The sequence below is a fragment of the Penaeus monodon genome, unplaced genomic scaffold (assembly GCF_015228065.2).
Source record: "Penaeus monodon isolate SGIC_2016 unplaced genomic scaffold, NSTDA_Pmon_1 PmonScaffold_7033, whole genome shotgun sequence".
NCBI lineage: Eukaryota > Metazoa > Arthropoda > Malacostraca > Decapoda > Penaeidae > Penaeus > Penaeus monodon.
In genome coordinates this window covers 2964-10000 of record NW_023662143.1, presented here as the reverse complement: position 1 = coordinate 10000, position 7037 = coordinate 2964, and the positions used below count along the sequence as shown (strand labels likewise).

Below are 7037 nucleotides of genomic sequence, written 5' to 3'. Positions count from 1 at the left end.
CACCCCAACGGTAAGTTAAATTATACAGCTCAGTATTTTTTGGTGCACACACACACACACACACACACACACACACACACACACACAACACACACACACACACCCAAACACACACACACACACACACCCCACACACACACACACACACGCTCATATATATATATATATTATTATATATATATATATATATATATATATATATATATATATATGTATACATATGTATATACATACATACATATATATATAGTATATTATATATTATATTATTATATATTATATATACATAAATATATGCATAGTATATATATACATACATACACATACGTATATACATATAAAATATATATTTTTTTTACCTTTTTATATATCTATAATATAAATTATATATTTATATATATATATATATATAATATATATATATATTAATAAACTGTGCATATTTTAAAATATATATAGATAAATATATATAATTATAATATATAATATATATATATATATTATATATTTTATATATATATATAATACATAACTTTACTTATATACCTATATATATATATATATATATATATATATATTATATATATATATATATAGATATATATATATATATATATATACATCACATATTATATACCATATATATATATATATATATAATATATATATATATATTATAAAAAATATATATATATATTAATATATATGATTACAATGATGATTCACCGGAGATAAAAAGAAGAATTGCCATTGCCAAAAATGCCACAATTGCTCTCAATAACATCTGGAAAGACCGAAGCATCCCTTACGGACAAAGCTGAGGTTTTTAAAATCATTAGTTTTCCCAATTGCATCATATGGTTCTGAGTGTTGGGTGCTGAAGTAGATGGGACAAGAAAAGATCAATATTTTTTAAATGTGGTGTTATTAAGAGAGTACTGCGTATTAGCTGGACAGAGAAGAAGACGAATGATGAAGTGGGAGAAAAATAAATTGTAAAGACCGGCTGTTGGACATCTTGAACAAAGGAAATTAAAGTTATTGGTCATGTAATGAGAAGTAAAAGTATTGAGAAAAACTTGCTGACAGGGATGGTGATAGGAAACAGAGGAAGAGGCAAACCAAAGACAAGACTGAGACATCAAAGATTTTTTGGGGGTTGTCGAGGGTTTACAAGTGGAAAGAAAAGCGTAAGATCGAGTTGAGTGGCTAAGGGAGGTGGAGAGGTCCACGGTGCTCAAACATGAGCATACCGTTATTGATGATGATATATTAATATATATATATATATATTTTATATAAAATATATATATATATATATAATATTAATATACAACTATGTATATATATATATAATATATATTATATATATATATTATATAAAATATATATATATATATGTACATGTAAAATATTCAAATATATATATATATATATAAAATATAAAAATTTTTAGGTATTATAATTAGGAGGTATATCATATATATACCTGGTATAAATATATATTGTTATATTATATTTTATATGTATGTATATATATATAATATATATATATATATATATATATATATATATATAATATATATATATATATGTTTTGTGTGTGTGTGTGGTGTGTGTGGTGTGTGTGTGTTGTTTTGTGGTGTGTTGTGTGTGTGTGTATAATTATATGATACATTCTATCTATATATATAATAAAATTTTATATATACACCATATGAAACACCCTCTCTTTATAATATACAGTCTCTTTGCATAACTTTCTGCATGGAAAGTAGTTTGAAGAACAATTCAAGTTTTTATATAACTATATTCACCCCGTTTATGGAAGTGAGAAACGTGAAGGAGAATGCTTACTTTAATTTTTAAAACTCCCATGCCGTATTGCAATGGAACGACGATATGACGACTGCGGGTATGATTTGGGGGAAGTCGCTTTCCCTGGGTGCAAACATTCTTAATGGAATTCAGATTGCCAAATATGGGTGGATGTAATGACACAGCATAATCTCAGTATGTGGCTGAAATCACGCCTTCACGACACTGATCGTGTGGGGCTGTTAGCTTGAACAAGGTTAAAATGGCTTGGGCTTGGGACCACCTGGGCCCTCACGATGGTAGAAAATCTCGTTCAGGATTTCCACATACACATGTTCTGTAAATCAGCCAGGCCCGAATCCGTGAACTCCTCGACTCCACTGCTGGGGCTTTCCACTCAGGCAGCCCAGTGGTATCTGCCAGTCTGCATGCTGCAGTGTAATGCCAGCAGAAAATTAAAGGAGGTCAAAATCTCTTGAAGTAGGATTGTTAAAAAAAAGAAAACAATTAACTAAGAAGAACATTATTCTGGTAAGGGGACTTGAAAACTAACTACAGCCATGTCCCTTTTTAAACCAGTCAAATATGAGGGGTGTTGCCTCTGAGTATCAAATGGTTTTCTTTGGACTCATGATATTCAAGCACTTCAATGCAAGCTTCCTATTTATCTTTATATAGCACACGATTATAGTTCTGAATGACATTATTTGGTCTTCCTCTTTAGTGCTTTTAAAGACCCACTTTAGCCTTGGTGGATCTGGTTGTTTGGGGTAGCTAAGATTCCTCAGAGTAAAGTGCAATTATGATGCTACAAATGGTTTTTGAAGTCTCCATTGCTAATACTGCCATGATATGAGGACTAGCCATATCAGCTCCAACACAATATATGAATCTTCATCTGTTGTGAGTTTGAAAAAAACACGTACCAACCTTTCTGAATCAAACTAACGTTTCATCTACGCCCTATTTAAAAATATGTAAATGTATATTACATTCTTTTTAACAAACATATTTGCGGGTGTGATTATAGGCTACATGCGGGGAAAATTGTAAAATTATAAGTTATTATTTGGTTATGATTTAAATCAAGTTTAAATATGGCAATTTTGTATATAACATTAGGTTCGATTTGAAATAATGCATGTATTGCTTAGTTTGTCAATTAATTACTATTAATACTGTATCCCCCTTTCCCAGTGGAATAGGCTTCATTCATTATGCCAAACATAAAAATATATATATATACAAATATATAATATATATATTATATATAAAATATATAATATATATACATATAATAATATATATGTATATATATATATTAAATATATATACACATTACATATTATTTGTTGTGTGTGTGTGGGTTTTAAGTGTGTGTGTGTGTGCGTGTGTGTTTTGTGTGTTGGTGTGTGTTTTGTGTGTGTGTGTGTGTGTGTGTGTGTGTGTGTGTGTGTGTGGTGTGTGCCCACGCTTTAAAATCTAACATTTTCAAAAATACCCAATCCTTTACCATATAACGGGCTATTACATCATTTTTCTTTTACTTTCACATATAATCCCTCAGAGACTGAAGTGGATGAAGTAAAAAGGGAAGAACTACACGCGAAAGAAACCACATAACTAAATCCTGTAGAGAAGCAATAGCCCTGAAAGACAACTGCGATTTTGTTCATCAGAGCAGGGTGGTATAGACAGGACGGGATATAGTTCTGTCCATGAAAACCAAAAAATTAGAATCGAGTAGTGATGAACTAGACAAACAATGGGTGAAGACTACCAGAAGCAAAAAAACAGTGAAAGTGCATTGTATTCAATGCATCAGTGCAAGTAGTTAGCAAGATGATAGATATTAATGTTTCCAATGTAAACCACAAGGTAGAATCATCACCCTGTCCAGAAAATAATACTAGCAAAAGTATATCATATCACAGTCCAGATAAAATAACCAGCAAAGTGCACTGCCACTCAATACATCTATTCAGGACGTTAACCCACTAGTTCAAAATGTTAGCAGTAAGGACTGATATGAATGCCATCCATATAAACGACAAACAAGAGACTTCTAAAAGTAAATCTAGCAAAAATGCACCATCTTGTCCAGAAAAATACTGGCATGAATGTATCACACCTGACAGGCCATTAGAGCATGACGGTGTTGAGAGGACAGATAAAATGCTATCTATATAAACAAAAAAAGTAGAGTTAACTGATGGATAGCAAGCAAAAATGCAATATCACATCTAATTAAGGATACTGGAAAAAACTGCTTTGCAACCAGCCCTTTGGAAAAGATAGCACTGAAAAGACAGAAAATAATGATGTCCATGTAAACCATAAAGTAGAAGCAGCTGACTGTAAAGCAAGCAAAAATGTTATGCCCTGTCCAGAAAATGATACTGGCAAGGCTATTTGCAATCAGGGCCATTAGGACAAGATGGTACTGAAGAGACAGAAAATAATGCTATCCATTTTAAAAAACAAAGAATCAGCTGAGGTATAGCAAGCAAAAATGTACTGTCTGCCCGAATATGGCAAGGCGTTTCACCAATCAGTCCATTAGGGCAAGAGGGGACTGAAAAAAAAGAACAAAATGCTGTCCATATTAACAATAAGGTAGAATCAGCTGATTGTAAAGCAGGCAAAACTACACTGCCTTGTACAGAAAAGAATACTGAAAACGTTGGCTTCGTCTATCAGTCCATTAGTGCAATATGATGTCGACAGGACAGGGAAAAGATGCTGTCGAGAGGACAGGAAATGATGCTGTCCATGATGCCAGTAAAGGAAATGGGGAATGCACTACCCTGTCAGGAAAAGAAAACCGGTCGTTAATGAATAATCATTTTGAGCGGGCAGATAATGTTAATGTAAACCATGAAGAGCATAGCCAAATGGTGAACAAAATGGTTATTCCACCGGTTAGTCCAGAGAAAAAAAATGAGGAGAATGTATATTCATATAATAGTCAGTTAGTTCAAAATGTTATTGAGAAAACTGAGAATAGGGGATCTGTATTAGATTCCAAAAATATGGAAGACATTCATATAGCAGCAAGGAACGGGATGCAGATGGGGTGCTTAAAATGCTCGAAAAGGGCGAAGACCCCTCTGCTTTTACAAGTGCTAATAACACCCCACTCCATTATGCAGCCTATGAAGGCCATACTGAGGTTGTGAAATTATTATGGACAGAAAAGGGGGACCCAACATTTTGAATAATATGGTGACACTCCACTTAATCTTGTTGAAAAAAAATGGAAAGACTGAAGTTGTAAAAATATTGTGGTAAATGCGAATATCTGGATGTAAATAACCAAGTGCAACAAATGAAACGCTACTTGCATATGCAAGACATGGGGGGGAAAAGCCAATGCTAAATGTTTTTAAAAAACCCCAGAAACTATTTCACCTGGGGGCAATACACCCTCCACTGTGCATCACTGGCTGGTACACAGATGTGGTTCGTTTGCTGTTAATGAAAAAAGAGATGCTAAAGGTGCGATCCCACCCAAACACACACCTTTGCATTATGTGCTCTCAGAGGGATGCCATTTCGTCAAAACTGTTGGTCAGTCATGGAGCCGATCCTAATGTAAAGACGAACGAAATAAAAACACCTCTTTATTATGCCGCTCTTAGCGGACCACACTCCCGGGAGTCGAGCTGCTGGTGGATGAAAGAGCAGACACAAACATTCTGACAGACATGGGACTCTCAGTCCTTCACAAGGCTTTCCCTTTTATGGAAGGCTAAACCACTGTGCAGAAACTTGTTTAACTACAAGTTACACTTACCAGCATGCGTGACAAGAAAACATTTAAATGCAGAAAGACACAGCTGTATCCGTGGTCATGTACATATAGCGTGGGGCTCAACAAAATTGCACGTCACGCTTCTTTACAAAGCATAAAAAACTTAAAGGTAAATAATCATCATCGCAGATCATGACATTTGATGAAAATTAAATATGGCAAGACACAGAGCAAAATAAAATTTTAAATGTATAATAAAACCCATTTTTTATTTCAGAATAAATTTTTGTGAACCTATACACACAGAGCGGAGACTTCTACCACACTTTCTTTCAGAGAGAAGAACGCCAGCGCGAAGCTCTAGCCACTGCCATACCTTCGGCGTCGCGACATGCACTACCCAAAACGAGCAGGCCGGACGCTGCTCCACGTGGCCGCGGGGCAGAACGACCCAAATCAAAATCCGGGTTCTGCTGGAGCGCGGCGCCCTGCCCACCGCTCGCACCCACGACGGCAAGACGCCCTTTGGACCCCGCCCGGGAGAAAGGCCACCCGGAGGCTGCAAGGACGATTGCAGACACGATTAAAGTTGAAGAAAAGGTAGTGCACTTATTTCGGAACAATTCCATTTGAAAGTTAATTTTTGTCGTTATTCCCCCCCCGGGCCAATTTACTAGATGTTTGTTACGAGCCGACAGGGGCAAAGTCATAGGTAAAACCCACTAACCACGCGGACGTGAAGGGTTAGTGGTTTAGTGCATTATTCGCAAATAAACCCAAAATTTATACTTTTGATGTTGCACTTTTCAGCATATTACTTTTAAAATTTTTTCTAAACTTTCTTCAAAAAGAAAATAAGAAATATAAGTGGAATTTACTCACTCTTTTCCTTTCGGCACACACACACACACACACAACACACACCACACACCACCACACACACACAACACACACACACCACCCCACACTACACACACAAGCACACACACACACACACACACACACACACACACACACCACACACACACACACACACACACACACACACACACAACACACAACATATATATGTGTGTGTGTGTGTGTGGGGTTTTATGCGTGCGTGCGTGCGTGAAAGCATGCATGCATGCATGCATGCAGCATACATACATACCTCATACATACATACATACATACATAAACATACCAAACACACACACCACCACACACACACACACACACACACACACAAACAATCACACAGAAAAACCCACAAATCCACACAAAAAACACACACACACACACACACACACACACACCCCACACAAAACACACACACACACACACACACACAAATATATTTTATATATATTATTAATATTATTTTATATATATATATAAGTGTGTGTGTATATGTATATATTGTGTATATAAATGCGTAGAGGCCGCGGTGGCCGAGTGGTTAGAGAATGGGACTAAAGGGACT

General features: G+C 35.3%; 1 long non-coding RNA gene and 1 pseudogene across 1 annotated transcript in view; both read left to right on the top strand.

Moving 5' to 3' along the window:
- LOC119571587 overlaps positions 1–3500 on the top strand; it is a 4998-nt gene extending 1498 nt beyond the window's left edge. Inside the window, exons 2-3 of the long non-coding RNA XR_005228614.1 lie at positions 1–10; positions 3386–3500. The exon at positions 1–10 is cut by the window's left edge and continues 96 nt beyond it. This is a non-coding gene — a long non-coding RNA (uncharacterized LOC119571587). The remainder of the gene's footprint in view (positions 11–3385) is intronic.
- A 325-nt stretch (positions 3501–3825) lies between these two features.
- Positions 3826–5520, top strand: LOC119571586 (annotated as a pseudogene).
- Positions 5521–7037: the final 1517 nt, after the last annotated feature.